Source organism: Amblyraja radiata, chromosome 14 (genome assembly GCF_010909765.2).
Source record: "Amblyraja radiata isolate CabotCenter1 chromosome 14, sAmbRad1.1.pri, whole genome shotgun sequence".
NCBI classification, from domain to species: Eukaryota; Metazoa; Chordata; class Chondrichthyes; order Rajiformes; family Rajidae; genus Amblyraja; species Amblyraja radiata.
The window spans coordinates 24,931,782-24,946,967 of NC_045969.1; the positions used below are offsets into that span (position 1 = coordinate 24,931,782).

The 15,186-nt window shown below is 44.9% G+C and overlaps 1 long non-coding RNA gene across 1 annotated transcript; it reads right to left on the minus strand.

The window, feature by feature from the left end:
• Window positions 1-6,965: 6,965 nt before the first annotated feature.
• Window positions 6,966-7,891, minus strand: LOC116980525. Its single transcript, XR_004414000.1, has 2 exons — window positions 7,756-7,891; window positions 6,966-6,999 (listed from the first exon to the last, which is right to left on the minus strand). It is a non-coding gene; the product is annotated as an uncharacterized LOC116980525 (long non-coding RNA).
• Window positions 7,892-15,186: the final 7,295 nt, after the last annotated feature.

Here is a 15,186-nt window from a genome sequence, read left to right on the forward strand (position 1 = left end):
GCTGGGGAAAACCCCAGAACGCCAGAGCCTCTTCACCTCTCCCCTGAAGATGAGGGACTCTGCCCGTACGCAGAGTGCAAAGAGTGAACTGTATGGACTGTGCCTCCTCCTTTTCGTGGCCAAGGCTGAGCTACCAGGGGAAGCCCGAGACTGCCAGTATCTCCTTCACGGTCAAGAATGAGCTGCCAGGACAAGCCAGAGATCGCCATCATATCCTTTTGAGGCAAGAGTGAACTGCAGGTGCAAGCCTGAGATAGCCGTGCCTTCTTCAAGATCAGAAATGACCCACCGGGAAAAGCCTAAGACAGCACTATAAAACCCAGGATGCCTGGACGTGACTCAGTCACTCTGCAAGATTGTGAGGGAGAGGCCACGACTCTCATTCTAAGCTGTGAATCAACTGAACTGTGAGTCTGCAATGTACTTGCAATAAATGATTTGTTAGCCCTTAATGACAATGCCATGAGTTGTTTAGCCTGCTTCCCTGCCTGTGCTTGAAACTGCAATGCTTTGTTAGGTCTGACTGTGTTTGGAAGGAATAAATGTTTTATTAGGTCCGACTGTGTTGGTTCAAAAGTCCCGCTCATTTCATGACTTCCGCTTAGTGGACAGGTTGCACTGATTGCATAATTTCCGCTGTGTGCAGAGGTCGCGCTGATTGCATAATTTCTGGTAACTGCAGAGCTGATTGCGGAAGTGTCGCTGACTGCGGAAGCCTCAAAGTGGAGAGGCCGCGCTCAGTGTGTGTGTGTGTGTGTGTGTGAGTGTGAGTGTGAGTGTGAGTGTGAGTGCGTGTGCGTGTGTGTGTGTGTGTGTGTGTGTGTGTGTGTGTGTGTGTGTGTGTATGCGTGTGTATGTGTTTGTGAGTGTATGGGTGTGTGTGTGTGTGTTTGTGAGTGTATGTGTATGTGAGAGTGTATGTGTGTGTGAGTGTGAGTGTGTGTGTGAGTGAGTGAGTGAGTGAGTGAGTGAGTGAGTGAGTGAGTGAGTGTGTAAGAGTGGTCTCAGTGACTGAGCTGCCAGCCCAAGAATCCATTCTGCCCACAATGTCCATACTAGCCCTCTGGAAACCAGTCCCTTCGGCCCACAACACCGTGCTAGTGCTCCAGACCCCCCCCCCCCCCCACAGGCCAGCAATATTGGAATTGATGGAGAGGTGGAATATTGCGGGGGACCAACCCTCCTGTGTGAAGCTGGGACCCAACGGGACCCACTTAGTCTAGTAATCACTATATTTCTCTTTCCTTGTTCCACTTGAATGCACAAATCCCACCTTGTATAATGGAGTATGGATAGTTTGCACATTCTCCCTGCAAGCTCTACGTTCAAATGGAAAGCAAGAATTTTGTACCTGATACTAGAGAAGAATGAGTGCTGATGATCATCTGGAGCTGCTCCCTAGATTCCACTATATGTCTCCTCTACTGTCATACCATCCTCTCCATGAACATTGATCAAATGTGAGGTAATCAATCTTGGAGTTTGTGAGGTATTCAATCTTGGCTCAGTTCCGGGGGCCTCCACACTGCCACCTCCAAAAGCACCATGTGGACTGGCTTCCCTACTGACTCTGCTGGGTCCTACTGCTCTTATCTTCCAATAGGAATCCTCAATAATGACACCACCGCATCATGCTGCCTTTCTCCCTTTTCCAACCATGCTACTCCTCCTACCACCCTTACACAACCCTGCAAAACCCCCTCCTCTCTCAGGCCCCAATCATATACCCACAGTACCTCACCTGAGCCTCCCTCCAACCCACTGCCCCCCTCTGACCCCAGCCCGCACCCATCCCTCCTGACCTCCCAGTTTTGGATGCAGAATGGTCAGTCCTCATCAGAGGCCTTACCTTTGTGCCCCTGTGCCCACAACTCAAGGAGTTCTGGGCCTGGCATTGTGTACAACTCTTTTTCCGTTGCCTCCTTACTTGGCCATTTCTATGGGAAGGGGTCCTCACCATACAGTGACAACCCCTTCTCTTGTCTCCAACATACTCCCTGTTCATGGACTCGTCAGGCCAGCTTTCTACACTCTCTGGACCTTTACAACTGTTTCAAACTGCTGGTACAACATCAAACATCTTGACTTCTCTACTCCCTTACCCATTCCAATCTCACCCCCTTTGCACAGCCATCCTCTCACTCTGCAACATTGTCATTAAACCCGTCAACAAGAGAGATGCCATTGTAGTCTTCCAGGCTGACCACTACCGTGTTGAGGCCAGGAGCAAGCTTTTGGATACATCCTTGCATCTATCCCTTGACCTGGCCATCATCTCCCAGACTGTTTCTTATCTCATCTCCTCTAGTGATCTCCCCTCCACAGTCTCCAACCTTATCGCTCCCCAGCCCACACTTCTATCTCCTTTCCAAAATCCACAAACTGGACTGCACTAGAAGACCCGTTGTCTCTGCCTGCTCCTACCCCACAGAACTCATCTCCATCTTCCATCTTATCCCCCTTTGTCCAATCCCTTCCCACTTACATCTGCGACATCTCACAAGCCTGTAACTCTTCAATAACTTTCAAATTCTAGGCCCTCATTGCCTCATCTTTACCATGGACGACCAGTCCCTTTACGCCTCCATCCTCCACCAGGAAGGTCTCAAGGTCCTTCAATTCTTCCTCAAACAATTTCCCTCCACTTACACTCTCCTCCGCCCAGTCAAATTTATCCTTGGCCTCAGCAGCCTCACCCTCTTTTGACTCCTCTCACTTTCTCCAAGTTAAAGATGTAAGTATGAGCACTCGTATAGTCCCATCCATGCCTGTCTTTTTCAGTGACATCGAACAATCCTTGTTCTAGGTCTACACTGGTACTATCCCCCAACTCTCACTGCTTCATCAATGATTGCATTGGGGTTACCTCCTGCACCCATGCAGAACTCATTGATTTCATTAGCTTCACCACTAACCAACCCTGGGGCGATATAGTGACACAGCTGGTAGAGTTGCTGCCTCATGGGCCTGTCCCACTGTACGAGCTAATTCAAGAGTTCTCCCGAGTTTCCCCTGATTTACGGTAATAGCCGCTCGTAGGCACTCGGGGCTCTTGTGGGCATTTTTCAACGTTGAAAAATCATCACGAGTCTTCACGAGTTTACCGCGTTTCCCGAGTACCTGCTGTTAGCGTAACGAGCCGCTAAGAGACATCCCGAGCTCCGACGTACCCGCTACGTACATTCTACGTGCTTAACCCTTTTTTTAAAACTCGGGAGAGCTCTTGAATTACCTCGTACAGTGGGACAGGCCCTTTACAGTGCCAGAGGCCCAGGTTTGATTCTTACCTTGGGTGCTATATGTGTGGAGTTTGCACATTCGACCCATGACTGCGTGGGGTTTGGTGCTCTGGTTCCTCCCGTATCCCAAAGACATACGGGACTATGGGTTAATTGTCATTTGTAAATTGCTCCTAGCGTGTAGGGAGTGGACAAGAAAGTGGGATGACATAGAACTAGTATGAATGGGTGATCAATGGTCGTTTGTGTGATTGGCTGGGTTATATTCACAACTATCTGTAATTTCTGGAATGGGTGATGTTTCGGGTCGAGACCCTTCTTCAGTCTGAAAGAAGGGTCTAGACCCGAAAAGTCATCCATTCCTTCTCTCCAGAGATGCTGCCAGTCCCGCTGAGTTACTCCTGCATTTCGTGTCTATCTTTAATTTTCTTGGCCCCGCTCTGGGAGTAGAAGTGGGGGCGGATCCGGATCCGCAACGGCCGTGAGCCCCAGGCTGAGTTCGACAATCGTTTGCCTGCTTCTGCTGCTGTTGGAGGTGAGACGTTGCGTCGCGCCAGGGTCTTGGGCTTGTCCCACTTTGGCCGTCAGTTACGTGACAGGCCGGTGGCGCGCGAAGATTTAGTTCGGTACAAAATCCCGGAGCACCGCGCGATACCGCGCACAACTCCATGCCTGCGGAAAACAGACAAAGGAGGAGATGGGAAAATGTGGCAAATGGTGGGATCACGTTGGAGGTGGCAGGATGTACTTTAGTTCTGCTGATATGTTAGTTAGGTCTGTCAGCAATATGGACTTTTGTAACCTACAAGACCAGATGAACTGATTAAAATCAAAAATCTGAGTTTCAAAAATAGATAACTAAGCCTGAAGGAATGATGAGATATTATTTAATGTTAGAATTGTAAATTTTCCAAATATTTTATTGTCAGTAACAGTGGCAACAACTTTTATTTATAACAATTAGAACATTTCAAAGTAGTGTTACAAACTGAGCCAGATATACTCATGTTAAGAGGCTTGACTAAAACTTTGTTTCACAAGTAAGCTCTGAGGAAGCAGAAAGTAGAGAGGCAGATAAGTTTTAGGAAGAAATTCTAGAGTTTAGGATCTTGACAACTGGAAGCATGACCATCAGTGGTGAGGTAATTAAAAATGGGTGCGTTCAAATAAGGTTTGATAACAAACAGGAATAGAACATTTTGCCCTCTGAGTCTGCTTTGCTACTCATCAAGATCAAGGTTGATCATCCTCAGCATCATTTTCCTGTCCTTTCCCCGCATTCTTTTACGATCTAGAAATCTATCGAACTTTGTTTCAAATGAACTCAATAACTGAGCCAACAGAGCCCCAGGGTAGAGAATTCTAATTGCAGAGAGACTGTGAGACCTTGCATTGCTCCTGCGTTCAAATCATCCCAAACTAGAGGGAAACATACCATTTGTTTTCTTAATCACTCGTTCCACCTAACAGTGATTAGTGCTCAAGGATACATATGTCTTTTTGAGCACCAACATTATGCAATCTCTCTCATTTGCTACATTCCAACCTACTGGGACAATTCCAAAATCTATATAAATTTGGAAGATGATAACCAAGGCATTCACAATCTCTACATACACCTCTTTAAAACTCTGAGTTGTAGATCATTAGGTCTTTGGCCTTTGTCAGCTTTTAGTCTCACCAAGTTCTCGTACTTTTTTTAACCAGTCTGTATTTCCGTTAGTTCTTCATTCTTGATATACCCCCGGAGAAGGCCTTGAGATGGCTCTGGATCAGGAGAGGAGGTCCATGGGGAGGAGCGAATGCCACCTAAACACAAGTCGTGGTCTGATCGTTTTTTTTTTACAAAGGAAAAATATAAAACAACTTATTCTACAAGTGTTATTACATAAAAGCTTTGTAGCTTTCTATTTTCAAAAGTTAAAAATAACTTAAGTAACCTGTTAGTCTGGAATTATATTGCCGGAATGAGATTCAATGATAAGTTACCATGACTGTACATTGACTACAGAACTACCATGACTGTACATTAAAATAAATTGTTTCAAGTCAGTAACAGAGTACAATGAAATTGATCCTTGGCTTTCTATGGTAGAATAAGGAGAAATCCCACACACTATGTCAGACTTTCAATTAATTAATTATAGGAGAAAATCAGATTTGCCTATTCAGTGTACTCGGGTTTCTAAGTTTATTCCTGAAGGACTCTGCTCCAAAGTAATATAAAAGGGGATCCAAACAGGTATTGATTGCTACACCACATAGAGTAACCACCACAGTTTTCTGAATTAAACAATTATCATGGGTTGTGTTTTTGTTGTGCGGGGTCTTAAAGTGAAGGTGGACAGTCCGCAAAATATGATAGGGTAGAAAATTAGCCAGAAATATGACCATGACGATGATAATCATTATAATAGCCTTTCTGCGGGAATTATTTTGCTTTTCATGCTCTGTCTTTGAGGTTAGCAACGTTTTAACAACAAAAATGTAGCAGATGGTGATAATAAAGAAGGGTATAATACAACCCATTGTCAGTGAAATTAAATTCATGTTGTATATTTTAATATTATCGTTATCCTCGGGATAACATGTTGTATTATTTTCCTTGGTGATACTGTCATCCTTTAGTATAGGACTGGCCAATAAGCCCAAAAATACCCATATGAAAATGCACACAATCAGAACCATCTTGGTACTCCTGTACTTCAAACAATTGAGTGGATGCACTACAGCAAAGTAACGCAAGATGCTCATTAGAGTTAGAAAGTAGATATATCGTCAAGCATGGGAAAATGAAATGGGATTGGCTATAACAAAAGAAAACTGGGAAGAAAGTCTACAACGAATACACCGGTGTTCATTAAACGCCAGACATATACTGATACAATTTAAAGTATTATATAGGTTACATTATTCGAAAACTAAATTAAATAGTATTTTTCCGAATCTCTCCGCTATTTGTGATAAGTGCAAGAAAGCAGAGGCAAATTTAATACATAGTTTCGTTACATGTCCTAAATTGAATTATTACTGGACAGAAATTTTTAAAGTTATTTCTGAAGTCATCAAAGTTAAATTGGACCCTAACCCAAAGCTAATAATATTGGGAATTCCGGATTTACATCTATCACTTACAGTAAATCAAAGAAATTTCTTTGATTACTGTTTGATAATTGGGAAAAAAATCATATTGAAATTTTGGAAGGGTACATTATCCCCCACAACCAAAATGTGGGCAACAGAGATGATGGAGACGTTACATCTGGAAAGAATTAGATTTGTCCTATTGGACAAGTATAATTCTTTTGAACAGATATGGTCTCCATATATACAGTATTTAGAGAAGTAGCTGTTCTTGGCAACACAGCTCGGCGTGCACCCTGCGGGATTTGGTGAGAATAATTCATTTTTATATTGGAATTAACATATATGTCTTTATTGATACTATCACTTGTAGTAGTGTTATTAATAATACATATTGTGGTACATTTTTTTTTTTTTTTTTTTTTTTTCGTTTCTCTTTTCTTTCTTATATATAATCAAATTATTATTTAATCACTCTCTTAATGATTTATAACTGTTCTATTCTTTCTCTATCATTATTTCTAAAAAAATAGTAGATAAGTATTACTAGTGTTTTACTTAATGCAAATTGAATTAATTTGATATAAAGTTGTTTGAAGCATTGTAATTGATTACCTTTAATAAAAAAATATATTAAAAAAAGAAAAAGAACTAGTGCGCTCCGGGTGGGGTTGGCCTGTGGGAAAGAAAACATTCATTTGAGTCATAGCTCTGGAAAGAAGTATAACTGATTTACATAGCCACATTTATTACATTCACATTGTTAAAATATGGAAAGATAACATTTCGCTGACATATACTGTATGTCACTTCCGAACCAAACAATGTAGTTAGCTCTTTACTCTCCTCAGAAATGACATTGTAAACAACACAATCAAAATATCTACATTAAAATAAATTAAGAATAAAAACCTGATGGACTATTCAGCAATAGACATGGACCTAAAAAGTTACTTTGAGGCCAAACAACCTTGCAAAGCGCTGTTCAGGAATTTAAATACTTGTCTAAATTGGGAGGTCACCACCATTTAGACAAGTATTTAAGTTCTTGACTAGCAACTCTACCTGGGTACATCATGAGGTGGCAGCATTGCCACATGCAGTCATTAAGGAACAGGCCTGGAAGCCTTCAACACCATTTCCAGGTCCCATGCTACCAGGTTAAACACAGACAAGAAAACTTACAGTTTGTTACACCAGCACTGTCACAAGTTTAGTTTATCATTCTTCATGTCAAACACGACCAGGAAGAAGCATTCAGGGCAGCTTGATCACAGTTTATATTCTGTATGACTAATTGCCACGGTCACTAGCAAGAGACCCGCCACACATGGAGTTGTCTGAGTACTAAATGGCATAGATTTGGATTCAGAGAACCAGACTGGTTCTCTGCCAGGCAGTGAGAGAACCATATGAGGTAAAAAAAACTTACTTCAATTTACATGTTGCTAAAATTGGCCATTGCTCCCAGAATGCCTCAATTCACTTCCCAATTTTGTCAGGACTGTACCAGATGACGAAAACCCTGGAATGCACGAAAAGATCATTAAAACAATAGGAATAGGAATAGGTCACATGCCCTCTCAAGCGTATCCCACCATTTAATAAAATCTGTTGTAGGTCACAGTTCCACTTCTGTGTTAGTTCCAAATACCCCTCAATTCTCCCGTCTTTCAAAAATTTATCTTTCTTTTCTGTAAAGACTTCAAATATCCTTGTACTGTACTGTAAATGTACTGTAATACACTGTACACTGTATGGCTCAATTGTAATCATGTATTGGCTTTTGCTGACTCGATAGCACACAACAAAAGCTTTTCACTGTCCCCGAGTTCACGTGACAATAAACTAAACTGAACTCAAGTGATCTAGCTTCCACAAACATCTGGAGGAGATTCACCATCTTTTGCAGAAGTAATTCCTACAGGCCTAAGTTTGAAATAACCACACCCTTTTTTGTAACCGTGTCTTGTCATTTGAGACTCACTCACCAGCGGAAACATCTCAACATATATCCTGCTGCGCCCCCCTTAGCATCTGATCTGTTTTAGTAAAATCAACCCTCATTCTTCTAAACTCCAAAGAATAAAGAGCTACATTTTTTAACTTCATGATAGGGCAACCCTCTCATCCCAGTAAGCAGTGTTGGCCGGCTGTAGGTCCAGCTGGGGAGGGCGGGCCAGGGTGGTATGGGGCATTCGGCGCTACAAGCAGCCAGGCAGGTGGCACAAGCTGTGGGTGGGCAGGTTGCCAGGGTGGCATGGATATTACTGGTGCTACAAGTGGCCGGGGAGGCGGTACAAGCTTGGGATGGCATGGGCAGCTGTCAACAGGTAAGTCCGCTACAACCAAAATCCGTTATAAACATGTCCGTTAAAACAGGGTTTACTGTATAGACAATAAATAATCAAAGGCCAAGTACAGATCCTTGTGGCACTGTTAGTTATATCCTTCCAGCCTGTTGAATAGAACCATTTATTCCAGTCTGAAGAAGGGTTTCGGCCCGAAACGTCGCCTATTTCCTTCGCTCCATAGATGCTGCTGCACCCGCTGAGTTCCTCCAACAATTTTGTGTACCTTCCATTTATTCCAACTATCAGCCTTCTATGTGATAATTATCTTCATGCACTTTCCTTATTACCATGAGCTCTTATGCTTCATATATGTGGTAGCTTATTGAAAGTCTTCCAGAAACCCAAATACACTACATTTACAAGTTTCCATTCATGGACTCTGCTTGTTACAACCTCAAAGAATTCCAGCGAGTTTATGAAACATGAAACTTTCATAAAACTCTGTTGAATAAATGAATGAATAAATGAATGAATGAATAAGTTTATTGGCCAAGTATTCACATACAAGGAATTTGCATTGGTGCTCCACCCACAAGTGACAACATGACATACAGTGACAGTTAGGAATGACACATAAAACATTAAACATTAATAATAAAACATTATCAATTAAACATGTGAATTAAATAAAATACCAGAGCAAAAGGAGGCTACAGATATTTGGTTATTGAGTAGAGCTACTACTCGTGGGAAAAAGCTGTTTTTATGTCTGGCTGTGGCAGCTTTGACAGTCCGGAGTCACCTTCCAGAGGGAAGTGATTCAAAGAGTTTGTGGCCAGGGTGAGAGGAGTCAGAGATGATCTTACCCGCTCGCTTCCTGGCCCTTGCAGTGTACAGTTCGTCAATGGAGGGCAGATTGCAGCCAATAACCTTCTCAGCTGATCGGACGATTCGCTGCAGCCTCCAGGTGTCGTGCTTGGTGGCTAAGCCAAACCAGACCATGATGGAGAAGGTGAGGACAGACTCTACGATGGCCGTATAGAATTGGACCATCATTGCCGGTGGCAGATTGCAATTGGACCATCATTACCTGTGGCAGATTCCTCAGCTGCCGCAGGAAGTACATCCTCTGTTGCAGGCATGGAATCGTTATCAAAACATGGGGAGACCGGGGGACACAATTTCTTGGCAGTCGCGTGCGCACACTCACACATGCGCGAAGCTTCAGAGGCTTCAGCCGTGGGCCCTGTGGACGGTAATTAGCTCAGGATTCTTCCAGTTTCCAGCCCCACAACGTGGATGCTTCTACTACCGGGCGGTTACCATTAGAATGAGTCAACTAGTGCAGGCCTGTACCACTTATTTAAAAACCACCGGACATCATGCTGGACAACATAATATAGGACAGGACACAATATCTTACAAAGCTTGGAATGGGGGGGGGAGGGACCATCCCCCACCTCTGAAAACATGGAGGGGACACAATTGGCCTATACTTTCCTGTTTTTCCCGCCTGTGTGTTTGGGGGGTGGTTAGTGTGTGTGTGAGGCCGCAGGCCCCCCACCCCCCCCCGCAAATGTGCGTTGGGGAAACAGACTTGGTCTAGTATATATTTAAAACTCTCATGTTGGTTTGTCCAGGTTCTATTTCGCGAATATTCGTTTTAGGCGTTTGTGAATCTCCTCCTCCGAAATTTGCAAAAACGAAACAATTTTTACATATTCCGGTAGGGTTTTTCCTCCTCCTCTTATGTTTGTAAAATTAGAACATTCGGTTCATCCTTTCACTACTTCTTCGGTAAAAACCATTAAACATTTCAAAAAAATCAAACTGCTTCTCGCCCATAGAACGTTGATGAACGTTCCATCGTGTGATGTCACAATGCCCAATGCTCACGGATGGCCAATTGCAATGGAACCCATTTACATATGCCCACCCCGTCACCCCCTCCCTCTCTCTCTTCCCCTCCCTCCCTCTCTCTTCCCTCCTCTCTCTCTATCTCTCTCCCTCCCTCTCCCCCTCCCTCTCCCCCTCTCCCCCCTCACCCCTCTTTCCCCCATCTCTCTCCCCCCTTCTCTCCCCCCCTCTCTCCCCCTTTCTCTCCCTCTCCCCCCCTCTCTCTCGTCCTCTCCCCTCTCTCTTTCTGCCCCTCTCTCTTTCTCTCCCTCTCTCTCTCCCCCCTCGATATTTCGATATTATTCGATATTTCCACGCTAATCAATTCCACATCACAATCCACTGCATTTATATTTCTACTCATCACCACCCTCAATACCTATCTGGATTAACGACCTCACCTCCTTTCCCTTTTTGCCTATTTAGAACACTCAATACCCTGTAACATTGTTCCTAGTTCACGTCACCATGCAACCATGTCTCTGTAACACCCATTTGTTTAACAAATATTTATTTCTGTTTGTACTATTAAATGATCTAGCATGTTATAAATGATCTGTGAATTCAAATGGTGTGGCATTATTATTATTACCCAGTGCCTCGACCTATGAAGACAAGCTTGCCATACGCCTTCATTATCACCCAAAAATCACAACACCAATGGATAGTGTGATAAAGAAGGCAATCAGCTTGCTTGCCTTCAATGCTCCTAAGGGTCCTGCTAGCCTTCATTTTCTGAGTAGAAAAATTGTTACAATACGTTCCTAGTTATCCCCTCTCACTTTAAAACATTTGTTAGGCCATGTTGGATTATCGTGTGCAGTGCTCGTTTTGAAGGCTTTGGAGTCAGTACAGATGGGGTTTACCAGGATCTTGCCTGATTTAGAGTGCATCTACAATAAGATGTTGTTGAACAAATAGCCATGGTTTTCTCTGGCATGTCAGAGGCAGATGGGTGACCTAAGAGAAGTATAAAAAATTATGAGAGGCATAGGGTTTTTTTTCCCAGGGAGAAATTGTCAAAAGTTAGGTTCAAATCAACCCCTGCAATAAGCGAGTTCGGTATTCCGACTGCGCATGCCCAGGTCACAGGTCACAAGCGAAAAACACTCTTGGCAGCCGTGCCACGGCATGCACACAGACCTGTGTCTCATCTGCAGCCAGGATCGATCCCTGGTCTCCCACGCCGCAATCGCTGTCAAACCGCCACTGGACCATCCCCGTCCCCTCCCGAGTGTCCTCCCCCCGCCCCGTCAGGGGATGGCCAGAGACGTCGGGAGTCAGACACGAGAGGCGTCCCCAGGCCCACAGCCAGTGCGGAGATGCAGCGTTAAATGCAGCTGAACTCTGCCTGTCTCGCCGGGTTACCAACCAGCCCTGCCTGGACTTACGGGAATGACGGCCCAGGCTTACAGCCAGCACGGAGAAGCAGCGCTAACTCCATGGCTCCGGGCTGGTATCCCGTCAGTCCAGGCAGGGCTGTAGGTTAACCCGGCGAGACAGGCAGAGTTGAGCTGGATTTAGCGCTGCTTCTCCGCGCTGGCTGTGGGCCTAGGGGCGCTGCACCCGTCTGACTCCTGACGTCTCTGGCCGCCCCCGAATGGGGGGGGTGGATACTCGGGAGGGGACGGGGATGGTTTATTGGCGGTTCGGCAGCGATTGCAGTGCCGGAGACCTGGGTTCGGTCCTGGCTAGAGACGAGGCGCGGGTCTGTGTCCATGCCGCGGCACGGCCGCCGAGAGTTTTTATCGCTTGTGAGCTTTGACAAATCCCATGATTCCTTGCGTTTTTCAGAATACCGAACTCGCTTATTGAAAGCGAATTCTTCCCTATTGCTAATACCAGTGCCGCATGAATAGGAACTCATTTGCCCCTCTCCCTTTAAGCCACAAGTATACTTTTTTAATTGTATTTACCCGCTGTTAATTTCCACATAGCTCAGATAATAACTTGGAGATTATCAGATGGTAGAGCTTCCGTCTCATACAGCCAGAGACCTGAATTCAATCCTGACCTCGGGTGCTGTCTGTGTGGAATTTGCGTGTTTTCACTATGACCACATTTCCTCCCACTTCCCAAAGACATGCGGATTTGTAGGTTAATTGGCCACATGTAAATTTGCGCCAGTGTGTAGGGAGTAGATGACAAAGTGGAATAACATAGAACTAGTGTGAACGGGTGATCGATGGTCAGCGTGGACTCTGTGGACTGAAGGGACAGTTTCCATGCTGTTTCTTTCAATCAATTCTGCTGTTCAATTTATTCTCAAACAGCTCATAATCCCCCGGTACTTTGATTTGTCAATAGTGCCTACTTGGACCACAACTGTTTCCATCCCTCCCACTCACGGTTTTTCTGTAGCCAAGATAAGATGTTCATAACCCTGGCACTGGGCACACAACTCGGCCATGAGGATATGGATGGGCTTCCTTTGAATTGTGCTGGCACAGTGACCTAATTAATCACATAAGTAGGATTACAGATAGACCTTTAAACTGAATTGACGGGATGGTTCTCGTGATAATAAGTTCAATAAATTAAAAATAAATGAGGAGGCAGTGGCATGGGATAATGCAGGGGAGAATAAAAATCAAAGTATCATATGAAACGGCAGAAAATATTAGCAAAACTGGATGGCAGCAAGTGAATTCAGAATAAGTAAAAAGTTAAAAAATCAAACATAGAATCATATAGCGGAGGAACAGTGCCTTTAGCTCACCATGTCTGTGCCAACCTTGAAACTAATCCCATCTGCTTGCACATGATCTATTTCCCTCAAATGCCTGTTTAGACACTGCTATGGTATCTGTTTCAACCACTTCCCATGGAACCACATTCCACATATTTACCACCTTATGTAAAAACAAATTGCAGCCTTTAAATCTATGCCCTCTGACAGTGCCTTTTCCCTTGTTTGTTGCTCTGATCCCCATCTCCAGCAGCAGACAATCCAGGATAAGCACACGATCAGTGACTGGCTGCCGGGAAACACCAGCACCTTGGACAGAGCTCTGGATTGAGCTGAGCCAAAGGAGCTACAACTGTGGTCAGCACTGAGCTGCCAGGTCAAGCCTTAGACAGCTAAGATCCCCCTTTGAGGCCAAGACTGAGCGGCTGGGGAAAACCCCAGAGCGCCAGAGCCTCTTCACCTCTCCCCTGAAGATGAGGGACTCTGCCCGTACGCAGAGTGCAAAGAGTGAACTGTATGGACTGTGCCTCCTCCTTTTCGTAGCCAAGGCTGAGCTTCCAGGGGAAGCCCGAGACTGCCAGTATCTCCTTCACGGTCAAGAATAAGCTGCCAGGACAAGCCAGAGATCGCCATCATATCCTTTTGAGGCAAGAGTGAACTGCAGGTGCAAGCCTGAGATAGCCGTGCCTTCTTCAAGATCAGAAATGACCCACCGGGAAAAGCCTAAGACAGCACTATAAAACCCAGGATGCCTGGACGTGACTCAGTCACTCTGCAAGATTGTGAGGGAGAGGCCACGACTCTCATTCTAAGCTGTGAATCAACTGAACTGTGAGTCTGCAATGTACTTGTAATCGCGCTGATTGCATAATTTCTGGTAACTGCAGAGCTGATTGCGGAAGTGTCGCTGACTGCGGAAGCCTCAAAGTGTAGAGGCCGCGCTCAGTGTGTGTGTGTGTGTGTGTGTGTGTGTGAGTGTGTGTGAGTGTAAGTGTGAGTGTGCGTGTGCGTGTGCGTGTGTGTGTGTGTGTGTGTGCGTGTGTGTGTGTGTGCGTGTGTGTGTGTGTGTGTGTGTGTGTGTGTGTGTGTGTGTGTGTGTGTGTGTGTGTGTGTGTGTGTGTGTGTGTGTGTGTGTATGTGTGTGTATGTGTTTGTGAGTGTATGGGTGTGTGTGTGTGTGTGTTTGTGAGTGTATGTGTATGTGAGAGTGTATGTGTGTGTGAGTGTGAGTGAGTGAGTGAGTGAGTGAGTGAGTGAGTGAGTGAGTGAGTGAGTGAGTGAGTGAGTGAGTGAGTGAGTGAGTGAGTGAGTGAATGAGTGTGAGTGAGTGAGTGAGTGAGTGTGTGTGTGAGAGTGGTCTCAGTGACTGAGCTGCCAGCCCAAGAATCCATTCTGCCCACAATGTCCATACTAGCCCTGGAAACCAGTCCCTTCGGCCCACAACACCGTGCTAGTGCTCCAGACCCCCCCCCACAGGCCAGCAATATTGGAATTGATGGAGAGGTGGAATATTGCGGGGGACCAACCCTCCTGTGTGAAGCTGGGACCCAACGGGTCCCACTTAGTCTAGTAATCACTATATTTCTCTTTCCTTGTTCCACTTGAATGCACAAATCCCACCTTGTATAATGGAGTATGGATAGTTTGCACATTCTCCCTGCAAGCTCTACGTTCAAATGGAAAGCAAGAATTTTGTACCTGATACTAGAGAAGAATGAGTGCTGATGATCATCTGGAGCTGCTCCCTAGATTCCACTATATGTCTCCTCTACTGTCATACCATCCTCTCCATGACCATTGATCAAATGTGAGGTAATCAATCTTGGAGTTTGTGAGGTAATCAATCTTGGCTCAGTTCCGGGGGCCTCCACACTGCCAGCTCCAAAAGCACCATGTGGACTGGCTTCCCTACTGACTCTGCTGGGTCCTACTTCTCTTATCTTCCAATAGGAATCCTCAATAATGACACCACCGCATCATGCTG